At 45.1% G+C, this 12,497-nt stretch overlaps 1 protein-coding gene across 1 annotated transcript in view; it reads right to left on the minus strand.

Annotated features, from left to right (window-relative positions):
* Nucleotides 1-12,497, minus strand: part of LOC112253774 (insulin-like growth factor-binding protein complex acid labile subunit) — a 28,301-nt gene that overhangs the window by 6,014 nt on the left and 9,790 nt on the right. The gene's annotated exons all lie outside the window — the stretch shown is intronic.

The following is a 12,497-nucleotide window of genomic DNA, read 5'->3' on the forward strand; positions in this document are numbered from 1 at the left end:
CAGGAAAATGACAGGTCAGAGGTCAGTGGTCCAGAGCAGAGTCTGAAAGGTACAGAACGGCAGGCAGGCTAAGGGTCAGGGCAAGCAGAGGTCAGTAATCTAGTGTGGTGTGACAAGTTACAGAATGGCAGGCAGGCTCAGGGTCAGGGCAGGCAGAATGGTCAAACACATGGTCAAAGAAAGATAGAAAACAGGAACTAGAGAAAGACTAGAGCCCGGGAAAAACGTGGGCAGGCTTGACGAAACAAAACGAAAAGGCAACAGACAAACAGAGAAAATAGGTATAAGTACACTGGGGATAATGGGGAAGATGGGTGATACCTGGAGGGGGGTGGAGACAAGCACAAAGACAGGTGAAACAGATCAGGGTGTGACACTCACAGATCCATCAGACCAGTTTCCACCAGCATGCATTAGCCTGCAAATGAGACTAGAGAGAGAGAGAGAGGGAGAGAGAGAGAGAGAGAGAGAGAGAGAGAGAGAGAGAGAGAGAGAGAGAGAGAGAGAGAGAACAATAGAAAGGAGAGAGAGAAAGAAAGAAAGAGAAAGAAGAGAGAGAGAGAGAGAGAGAGATAGAGGGAGAGGGAGAGAGAGAGAACAAGAGAAAGAGAGAGAGAGAGAAAGAAAGAGAAAGAGGAGAGGAGAGAGAGAGAGAACAAGAGAAAGAGAGAACAAGAGAGGGAGAGAAGAAAGAAAGAAAGAGAAGAACGAAAGAGGAGAGAGAGAGAAGAGAGAGAACAAGAGAAAAGAGAAAGAAAGAAAGAGAAAGAGGGAGAGAGAGAGAGAGAGAGAAGTAAGTGAACCTACCAATGATCCTGTGCACTTTGACTCAACAGACAGAAGCTTATGGCCAATTTGAGCAGTTTAATTTGAAATAGAACATGTGTGGGGTGATCAGAGTTTATGGGAATGTGTGAGAAAGAGCTGTGAAAACAGTCACTTTGCACTCCAAACCAAGCTGTCTAAGCTGTCCAGGCTGTCCAACAAACTTGGTAACATTTGCAGCAGCGTAACGTAACTTGCTGCAGTGTTCTTATTTTTAGCTGTAGGAACAGATTGGGAGCAGCAGGATGGCCAGACTGAACGTTCACACTAACCAACGTCAAATGTAGCACCTCACACAGACAGACAGCGAGGAAGAGTGTGTGTGTGTGTGTGTGTGTGTGTGTGTGTGTGTGTGTGTGTGGAAGGAAGGAAGAAGGAGGGAATTAACATAGCCAGTGCTGATTGTATGCGACTCATGTCAACATCCAACCACAACAAGGGGAGTGGGCCAGGGATCCACAGATGTGGCACTGGGACTGGGACTGGGACTGGGACTGGGACTGGGACTGGGACTGGGACTGGGACTGCCATGACTCATTCCTATGAGGTGTTAGTAGAAAACACATGCCTCAAATACTGTTCAGCCTTCTGTTAGAGGAAATGGTGCTATAGGCTATAGGCTATATAACTAAATTGGTAAATAATGCCCTGTGGCACCGGGCGGTTAGCCAGCCAAGCGGTAAAGAGACACTAAGGTAGGCAGCAAGCCACGCATGACTGGAGACCTGCTTCAGCTGCGCAGCGTATGTGTTGTTGTGGCCCAACAAATGATATCCGCTGTTTGAATGACACACCAAACACGCAGGCCCAACCGACCCACAAACACATGCTCAGTCACGCTTGTATAACACATAACACATACAGAGAGAGCTACACACACACACACACACACACACACACACACACACACACACACACACACACACACACACACACACACACACACACACACACACACACACACACACACACACACACACACACATTGTTGAATGTGGGTCAAAAAGACCCACAGGAATTTGTTTTGATTTCTCCTTATTCTGTTATGTGGATATTACAATGTGTTATATAGAGACACGTTGAATAATGTGGACCATGTTTTTCTTTCCCTGTGTGACTCAGTCGGTAGAGCATGGTGCTTGCAACACCAAAGTTGTGGGTTCGATTCCCGCTGTGGCCACCCAATACAAAAAAAATGTGCGCATGCATGACAGTAGGTTGCTATGGGGGAAAGGGTCTGCCAGATGGCGTATATTATCTCTACACGGTATACGATTGTGGGGAGACCTCTTGTGTGGTGTTTGGCAAAGATATGCAACAGATCCCACTGGTTCATGCAGTCAGCTACCGAGTAATGCTTTGTTGGAGAGGATTTCCTCAAACCTGTGGAACTAATGTGGAGTTAGGTCAACTCAGGAGTAAATTGTTTGTACAAACATCATTTAATATGGGACTATGGTATTAGGTGGATTATGGTCACACAATGTGACTCTTTCACAGGGTTTTGGAAGGAATTCCTAGCACTTGCCTTGATTGTGCAAGGCATGCACACACGCACACGCACGCACGCACGCACACACACACACACACAGTCTTGTATAGCTAACCTTGTAGGGTCACACAATTCCGTCCCATTCAAAATCCTGTTAACCATAACCCTAACCCCTAACCCTAAACCTTACCCTAGCTCCTAACCCTAACCCTGGCACTAATTCTAACCTTAAACCTAAAGCCCGTAGAAATAGTATTTCACCTTGTGGACGCACACACACACACGCACACACGCACACACATACGCACACACGCACACAGGGTTCTAATATTATCTTACATATGACTTAATCCTTAGGTTTTTATCTATGCTGTCGTTGGAGGGAATTACACAAAATAAAACATAAGCAGATGAAATCAGAATAACAACCATATCGGAACAACAGAGGACCAAGGAACATTTGCTCCCTTTCAGAAAGCCTTTGATAAAACCAAGAGAGATTCACTTTCCCTTGGCTAACCCAGATGGTTAGTGAACCTGACAATTCAGAGCAGGATGACACACAGAAATGGGCCGAGATGGAAGAGAAGGAACTGAGGAGGGAAAACTACCAGGAGGGAATTTTTGGAGAAAGGTCACTGTGGTGATGGGGTAATTCATATGTAAATATTTGGATGTGTCGTTCTGCTGAGGAACAGGATGCATCCGTGCGTCAGAGGCTGATTGGCAAGACTGAATCAGTGGTCCATCTGGGCTGAGAGGGGAGGAATGAATTCCTGTTGAGTTTAGAGGCAGAGAGAAGATGGAGAGGGAGAGAGGAGTAGGGGAGAAGGTAGAGGGGACAGAGAGAGGAGGGGAGAGAGAGGGTAGGGGGAGGGAGAGGAGTAGGGGACAGAGAGGGGAGAGAGGGAGAGAGGAGTAGGGGAGAAGGTAGAGGGGACAGAGAGGGAGAGAGGATTAGGGGAGAAGGTAGAGGGGACAGAGAGGGAGAGAGGAGTAGGGCAGAAGGTAGAGGGGACAGAGAGGGAGAGAGGAGTAGGGGAGAAGGTAGAGGGGACAGAGAGGGAGAGAGGAGTAGGGGAGAAGGTAGAGGGGACAGAGAGGGAGGGAGAGAGGAGTAGGGGAGAAGGTAGAGGGGACAGAGAGGGAGAGAGGAGTAGGGGAGAAGGTAGAGGGGACAGAGAGGGAGAGAGGAGTAGGGGAGAAGGTAGAGGGGACAGAGAGGGAGAGAGGAGTAGGGGAGAAGGTTGAGGGGACAGAGAGGGATGTGAGACAGAGGGGAGAGAGTTTAAGGGGAGGGAAGGAGGAGAGGGGAGAGATGGGAAGACAGGGAGAGAGAGGGAGAGAAGGGAGAGAGGGGGAGAGAGGTGGAGAGAGGTGGAGAGAGGGGACTGACTATGTCATCAAGGCTTAAACCTGCTTCATGTCCATTCTTCCATTTTTTTCTCTTACTTCCTTTTTTGTATACTTTATTAGATTAGAAAATGTAATAGTCACATGTACAGGGTTGCAGATGTAATTGCAGGGTACAGTGACATTCTTGAGGGGGGGTGTCTATAGGGGGAGCAGCCAGGGGAGCAAGTGAGGGAGGGGGACAGGGAGAGCAGGTAGCTGACTAGTGGTGGATAGTGGATATTCTGCATGATAAATGTCCATTGGGGTGGGGGTAGGGTAAAAATGTCAGTATAGGGGAGGGGGGGGGGATCCATAGGGGGAGCAGCAGGGAAGTAGGTGGAGCAGGTAGCTGACTAGTGGTTGCTATTCAGCAGCTTGATGGTCTAGCGGGTAGAAGCTATTGGCCAGTCGTACATGATGATTCTGTAATGAGTGATGGAAATGAGGAGAACAGGCCATGTTCAGCCATGAGGAGAACAGGCCATGGCTCGGGTGGCTGGGGTCCCTGATGATCTTCCTGGCCTTCCTGCAATACCTGGTGTTGTAGGTGTCCTGGAGGGCAGGCTGTGTGCACCCAAGCGCCGTGTGTTGCGACAGAGGTGTAGTTGCTGTACCAGGCTATAATGCCTGGTACAGTAGAACACTGTGAGGGCTCTCGGGGACATGACAAATTTCTTCAGCATCCTGAGGTTGAGGAGTCGCTGTCGTGCCTTCTTCACCACGGTGTAGGTGTGCTCTGACCATTTCAGCTCCTCTGAGATGTGTACGCAGAGGAACTTCAAGTTTTTGACCGTCTCTCTCTCTGTCCCCGTTGATGAGGATGGGGACATGCCCAGCCTGGTTCCTCCTGAAGTCCACGATCAGCTCCTTTGTTTTGCTGACATTGAGGGAGAGGTTGTTTACCTGGCACCACACCATCAGAGTGCCTACCCCCTCCCTGTAGGCCATCCCGTCATTGTTGGTAATCAGACCTACTACTGACACGCAATCAGCGAACTTGAGGATGGAGTGGGAACTATGTGAGGCCACGCATTCGCGGGTATACAGGGAGTACAGGAGAGGACTGAGGACGCACACTTGTGGGGCCCCCGTGTTGAGAATCAGTGTCGAGGAGGTAATGTGGCCTAATTCACAGCCCGTCAGGAAGTCCAGGACCCAGTTGCATATGGAGGAGTTCAGACCCAGGGCTGTGAGCTTGATGGTCAGCGTAGAGCACAGAACCAACCAAACCATCCTTTTGGTTGGTAGCTAGGTAAGTTAGGTCATTGTCATGCGGCTGGAGCTGGGGTTACAGAGGAAGCAGGCTGCCAGGCAGACTATTAAAGTGACGGTACACATTACACAGCTGAGTGAACTGAGGTGAGACAGAGAACATCTCCAGACAGAACCACGGTCGATAAAGAAAACACCTCCGGGGGAGAGAAGGGAGAAGGGTGTGTGTGCCTGTGTGTGTGTGTTTATGTATGTTTGTGTGTGTGTTTGTATAGTGCCTGTAACAATTTTCTGGAATTCTCTGTAAATGATGTGTGCATGTGAGTGTGTGCGTGCACGCACAAGTGTGTTTGTGTGTGTGTGTAGTATATGGAGGAAGACTGGACAGCCAGGTACAGATGTAGGATCTTAATTTGATCACTCTGTTGCAGGAGAACTTGATTCAATGCAGAAAATGTCTAACTTGTAGTGTATTTGAAGTTGAAAAGGGTTTTTGAAGTTTGTAATTTCTACTTGCAAATTTCAGATTTGATTTTTCCTCACGAAAAAATGACGACGCGTTTTAGATCATGTGATGCATCATCAGGGGATGGTTTCTCTATGTTGAAAGTTACAGTGCCTTGCGAAAGTATTCGGCCCCCTTGAACTTTGCGGCCTTTTGCCACATTTCAGGCTTCAAACATAAAGATATAAAACTGTATTTTTTTGTGAAGAATCAACAACAAGTGGGACACAATCATGAAGTGGAACGACATTTATTGGATATTTCAAACTTTTTTAACAAATCAAAAATTGAAAAATTGGGCGTGCAAAATTATTCAGCCCCTTTACTTTCAGTGCAGCAAACTCTCTCCAGAAGTTCAGTGAGGATCTCTGAATGATCCAATGTTGACCTAAATGACTAATGATGATAAATACAATCCACCTGTGTGTAATCAAGTCTCCGTATAAATGCACCTGCACTGTGATAGTCTCAGAGGTCCGTTAAAAGCGCAGAGAGCATCATGAAGAACAAGAAACACACCAGGCAGGTCCGAGATACTGTTGTGAAGAAGTTTAAAGCCGGATTTGGATACAAAAAGATTTCCCAAGCTTTAAACATCCCAAGGAGCACTGTGCAAGCGATAATATTGAAATGGAAGGAGTATCAGACCACTGTAAATCTACCAAGACCTGGCCGTCCCTCTAAACTTTCAGCTCATACAAGGAGAAGACTGATCAGAGATGCAGCCAAGAGGCCCATGATCACTCTGGATGAACTGCAGAGATCTACAGCTGAGGTGGGAGACTCTGTCCATAGGACAACAATCAGTCGTATATTGCACAAATCTGGCCTTTATGGAAGAGTGGCAAGAAGAAAGCCATTTCTTAAAGATATCCATAAAAAGTGTCGTTTAAAGTTTGCCACAAGCCACCTGGGAGACACACCAAACATGTGGAAGAAGGTGCTCTGGTCAGATGAAACCAAAATTGAACTTTTTGGCAACAATGCAAAACGTTATGTTTGGCGTAAAAGCAACACAGCTCATCACCCTGAACACACCATCCCCACTGTCAAACATGGTGGTGGCAGCATCATGGTTTGGGCCTGCTTTTCTTCAGCAGGGACAGGGAAGATGGTTAAAATTGATGGGAAGATGGATGGAGCCAAATACAGGACCATTCTGGAAGAAAACCTGATGGAGTGTACAAAAGACCTGAGACTGGGACGGAGATTTGTCTTTCAACAAGACAATGATCCAAAACATAAAGCAAAATCTACAATGGAATGGTTCAAAAATAAACATATCCAGGTGTTAGAATGGCCAAGTCAAAGTCCAGACCTGAATCCAATCGAGAATCTGTGGAAAGAACTGAAAACTGCTGTTCACAAATGCTCTCCATCCAACCTCACTGAGCTCGAGTTGTTTTGCAAGGAGGAATGGGAAAAAATTTCAGTCTCTCGATGTGCAAAACTGATAGAGACATACCCCAAGCGACTTACAGCTGTAATCGCAGCAAAAGGTGGCGCTACAAAGTATTAACTTAAGGGGGCTGAATAATTTTGCACGCCCAAATTTTCAGTTTTTGATTTGTTAAAAAAGTTTGAAATATCCAATAAATGTTGTTCCACTTCATGATTGTGTCCCACTTGTTGTTGATTCTTCACAAAAAAGACAGTTTTATATCTTTATGTTTGAAGCCTGAAATGTGGCAAAACGTCGCAAAGTTCAAGGGGGCCGAATACTTTCGCAAGGCACTGTACATATCTCGAAATCCGGATTGCTGACAAGCCAAACATTTTGGGACTACAGTATGTCAACAATGAACTAATGAAACCAAATACGAAAATAGAGTTTTTGGGTGGAGTTTTCCTCTAAGATCCTACATCTGTAGGCAGTGGATATTTTTCAAACCTAGAATTGGCTCCCAGTGCCAGTCTATGAAGCACTCTGCTGTCACTTCCTATCTCATCAAGGCAACAGGAGATGGTCTTTCTCTGCTCTCCTCCTCCTCCTCCTTTCCTCTTACAGCTCTGTCCTCTGTCTGTTGCAGGTGTCTTTGGTAACAAGTGCAAGGCATAGACAGTATTGCTGTCTGTATGCACAGCCTGGTTTGAATGAGTAATTACAGTCACTAGCACTGAATGTACAGTATAGACATATACCTGTATGCTGTAATTGAGGAACGCTCAACTCCCTTCTCTTATACCGAGGCAGAGTTGAGTGTTGTTAACTGGTTGTAGGATTTGCTAGCAACAACATTGAGTCACCATCAGTCGATGCTTGTAAAAAATGTCAATTCTGAAAACGCTGTACCAGTGGAGGCTGCTGAGGGGAGGAAGGCTCATAATAATGACCAGAACGGAGTAAATGGAATGATCACATCAAACACATAAAAACCATGTGTTTGATTTATTTCAAATCTAATCAAATGTATTTATATAGCCCTTCGTACATCAGCTGATATCTCAAAGTGCTGTACAGAAACCCAGCCTAAAACCCCAAACAGCAAGCAATGCAGGTGTAGAAGCATTTATTTGATACCATTCCACTTGTCCCACTCCAGTCATTACCACGAGCACATCCTCCCCAATTAAGGTGCCACCAGCCTCCTGTGACATGTACCTGTGTTTGTCCTGTACAACCGTGGTCCTTTCCACAGGGTGCAGAAATTCATACTTCGAATAAAAACTTCTATTTGGAAACAACCGCCAACTTTTTCCTCCTTTGTGTTGCTCAACTAAGCATGAATGGTCATGTGCCAACTGAATGTCAGATTACGTAGTACGAATTTCAACATCCCATGGAAAGACCGCAGTTGTACAGGACAAACGTAGGTACAGGTAAGCGTTTTCAGATTTTCTGAGTTGACCTTCTTACAAGAATCGACTGATAGTGACTCACTGTTGTTGCTAAGAAATCCCACGACCAGCCATCAAAACCATACCCCATATTGTGTAGTTTATCTTCCACTGAGTGAATATGACCTCGAAGACAAATCTCTGAGCATGTAGCAGATGGTACACACGCACGCACACACACACACACGCACACACACACACACACGCACACACACACACACACACACACACACACACACACACACACACACACACACACACACACACACACACACACACACACACACACACACACACACACACACACACACACACACACACACACACACACACACACACACACACACACACACACACACACACACACACACACACACACACACACACACACACACACCAGAGGCCTCAGTGCTTCTCCTGTGCATTGTCTTCAGCCCCAGGACAAAACTAGAGTGATTCTAAGCTCGGTGAATTGTTAACATCGAGAAGCCCAATCAAAATATTATGAGTGGGGGGGTATTCTCTTCCTCTTTTCTCCCTTTGTTTATGTTTCGTTTTGGCGGTCTACCAATCAGAATGCATTACCGAGAAACATGTCTGGGTCAGATCCATTATGAGGCAAAACAACAAAGCAGGGTTGGGATCTTGCTCTTTGACAGCAAATGGTCTCATAGCAAATAATATTTACAAGTTTCAAATTTCAAGTTTTAATGTCACATGCACAAGTACAGTGAAATTCCTTTATTGCAAAACTCAAAACCCACAATGCAATAATCAATAACAATGTATTGACAGAAAAAAACACCCGAGAAATAAGGTTAAGAAATATGAAATACACAATATATCCAAGAAATACTTAACAAGTTAACAAGTCAGTTCCAATACATGCAGGGATAGTGGAATGATAGAGGTAGATATGGTTAGGGGTAAGGTGACTGGTCAACAGGATATCAGATAAACAGAGTAGCAGCAGCTTGTATGTGAGTGGGTGTGTGGGTGTGTAGAGTCAGTATAAATGTATGTGCATATTTTGCGTGAATGAGTAAATGATGGCGTGAGTGTTTGTGTTTGTGTTGGAGTGACCCTGTGTTTGTGTTGGAGTGACAGTGTGTGTGTGTTGGAGTGACCCTGTGTTTGTGTTGGAGTGACAGTGTGTGTGTGTTGGAGTGACCCTGTGTTTGTGTTGGAGTGACCCTGTGTTTGTGTTGGAGTGACAGTGTGTGTGTGTTGGAGTGACAGTGTGTGTGTGTTGGAGTGTTTGTGTTGGAGTGACAGTGTGTGTGTGTTGGAGTGACCCTGTGTTTGTGTTGGAGTGACAGTGTGTGTGTGTTGGAGTGACCCTGTGTTTGTATTGGAGTGACAGTGTGTGTGTGTTGGAGTGACCCTGTGTTTGTGTTGGAGTGACAGCGTGTGTGTAGAAGCGTGTGTGTAGGGCCCTGTGAGTGTGCATAGAGTCAGTGCAAATACTGAAATATAAGGTCAATAAAGATACAAGGTAAACTCGGTCCGTGTAGCTATTTTGTTAACTATTTATCAGTTGTATTGATTGGGAATAGAAGCTGTTCAGGAGCCTGTTGGTGTCAGACTTGATGCACTGGTACCTCTTGCCGTGCGGCAGTCTATGGCCTGGGTGGTTGGGGTCTTTTGACATTTGATCGTAGTCCATGAAGAGATGCAGGAGGGAAATACAACATGTGTAGAGAGGCTGATGGCTGTGTCAAGATATCCTGTCTGTACAAATGAGCTCACCAAATGGAATTTGGAGAAATGAAAAAGAAAAGAGATTTCAATTAGCTAAATTAACAAATGATTTCATCATGAGTGGAAGTACACCGTGTGCTGTTCTCCTGGGGCTGAGACAATCTTGCACCAGTAGGGGAATTGCAACTGTTGCACCGATTTCCAGGTTCCAATTAGTTCCGCATCAGCGTTGGGGTCAAACTCGAATAATCAGTAAATTCAAATTTAAATTTAAATATGTACATAAATACCTTCCCATTTTCAGATAATGAGAAGTAATTGAAAATAGATGCTCCTTTTTCCTTTTTTAAAATTGGGATTTTAGTTTACTTCTTGAATTGACTGCATTCTATTTGAGTTGACCCCCAACCCTGGTTAGTTCCACATAATGAATATTTCATGTTTCCTCCTGTACCCAACTGCCTCCCCCCACATCCACTGGGGCTCACCAACTGAGCAGCTGATCAAAACCTGTTGTGGCATATTGACACAAAAGACAAGCTAATGGTTGCCCGCTGCTTTGAGTCACCCATAACACACTGCCAGAGAAGGTTATAAGTTAAACCGTGCTGCAAAATATGCTCACTGAGGCATTATACAAAGGCAGAAGGAATGCCTCGTATTGTCCAATGGATAAACAGTATACTGTTCATAACATGCACAGTATGTGTGACAGTGGGCAATTGAGCATAAGCTTAGGTTAGATTTCCTGTCGGCTCCCATAGGTAACTTTTATCAATGTTATTTTGTATTGCTTTATGTGAGAGTATGAGGTCAGGTCCAATGGTTTGTGTCCCAAAAGACCCCTTGGGGCCCTGTTCAAAAGTAGAGTACTATAAAGGGAATAGGGTGTCATTTGGGATGCAACTATTGTGTGTCAAGCCAGGGACATCCAAAACAGCATCTACTCTAGCAAGGTTTCCATGATGCTGGGTCAGGTTGATCTGTGAGGTCCCTGTTTTGTCCACTGGGAACCATCTTCTCGCTCAAGCAACCGCCCTCAAGAGTGCTGCCGTTGGTCTCTCGCTGAACTGCAGGGAACAGAGCTGTGACAGAGAAAACATCTGACAGACTGTCACTCTACCTGGGCCACAGAGGTGAGGTGCTAAGAGTTATCCCCAGCAGCAGGAGATCTCTAGAGTCTACACCTTTTCTACCAAGACGCCCTCCTCTATATCCTGTTGGTTACCTACCTACAGTACAGTGGGCTTCCAGGTCTAACAGAGAATGTACTCACTGACCTTTGTAGAGAAAAAAAACTTCCAATTTGATTTGATCTGTGTCTATTTAAAGCACCAGGCTCGTGGCTGGCTGGAGAGCGAGCCAGGGTTATTATCGGCGCAGCTCCCTGGATGTGCTAACTCATTGAGTGGAAGGTGGCTGGGCTGGGCTGGGTCGCCCCCCTGCTGGGAGGAATAACATTGTATTAGCTGATGACACATCCAGATACTGCAGAGCCCCTGGGCTGAATGTCAGATTACGTAGTACGAATTTCAACATCCCATGGAAAGACCGCAGTTGTACAGGACAAACGTAGGTACAGGTAATGACTTCCTGCTTCCCGATGATGATAATGTCTTGTATGAATTTATTAAGATGCCACAGGAAGTGAAATTGTTGAGTGATGTCGCTCTTTATCCTGAGGCATCACATCGTATTAGGCAGTTCCCATCGGATGAGGAGGATGAAGAGTGACATTTACATTTTAGTCATTTAGTTGACGCACTTATCCAGAGCGACTTACAGTTAGTGCATTCATCTTAAGACAACTACAACTAAGTGGGACAACTACATATCACAGTCGTAGTAAGTTAAAAAAAATCCCTCAAAAAAGTAGTTATTAGCAAAGTCAGCTCTAGTAAGAGGGAAAAGAGTCAAGTGTGAGCGTTAGTTCACGAAAGGCTTTAAAAAAAAACATTATTTCTAACATAAAGAAAGGGGACAAAGAATCCTTTATGACGGTCTCTTTTGCTAATACAGTGAGCTCCAAAAGAATTGGGACAGTGACACATTTTTGTTGTGGTTTTGGCTCTGTACTCCCGCACGTTGGATGAAATGATACAAGGTTAAAGAGGAGGCTAGGAGGTTAAAGTGCAGATTGTCAGCTTTAATTTGATGGTATTACAGCACTTTTTGTACACAGTCCCACAATTTTAGAGGACCAAAAGTATTGGGACAAATTCACTTGTGTATCAGTGTAGCAAAAAGTTAAGTATTTGGTCCCATATTCATAGCCCGCAATGACTACAAGTTTGTGACTCTGCACGTTTGTGAACGGTAAATAATGTATTGTGCAATTTTTGAGTCACTTTTATGAATAGAATATGTTTCTAAACACTTCTACATGAATGTGGATGCTACCATGATTACCTGAATGAATTGTGAATAATGATGAGTGAGAAAGTTACAGGCAAACAAATATCATACACCCCCCCAAAAAATGCTAACCTCCCCTGTTATTTTAATGGTGAGAGGTTAGCATGTCTTGGG

This window comes from Oncorhynchus tshawytscha, linkage group LG07 (genome assembly GCF_018296145.1).
Source record: "Oncorhynchus tshawytscha isolate Ot180627B linkage group LG07, Otsh_v2.0, whole genome shotgun sequence".
Lineage (NCBI taxonomy): Eukaryota > Metazoa > Chordata > Actinopteri > Salmoniformes > Salmonidae > Oncorhynchus > Oncorhynchus tshawytscha.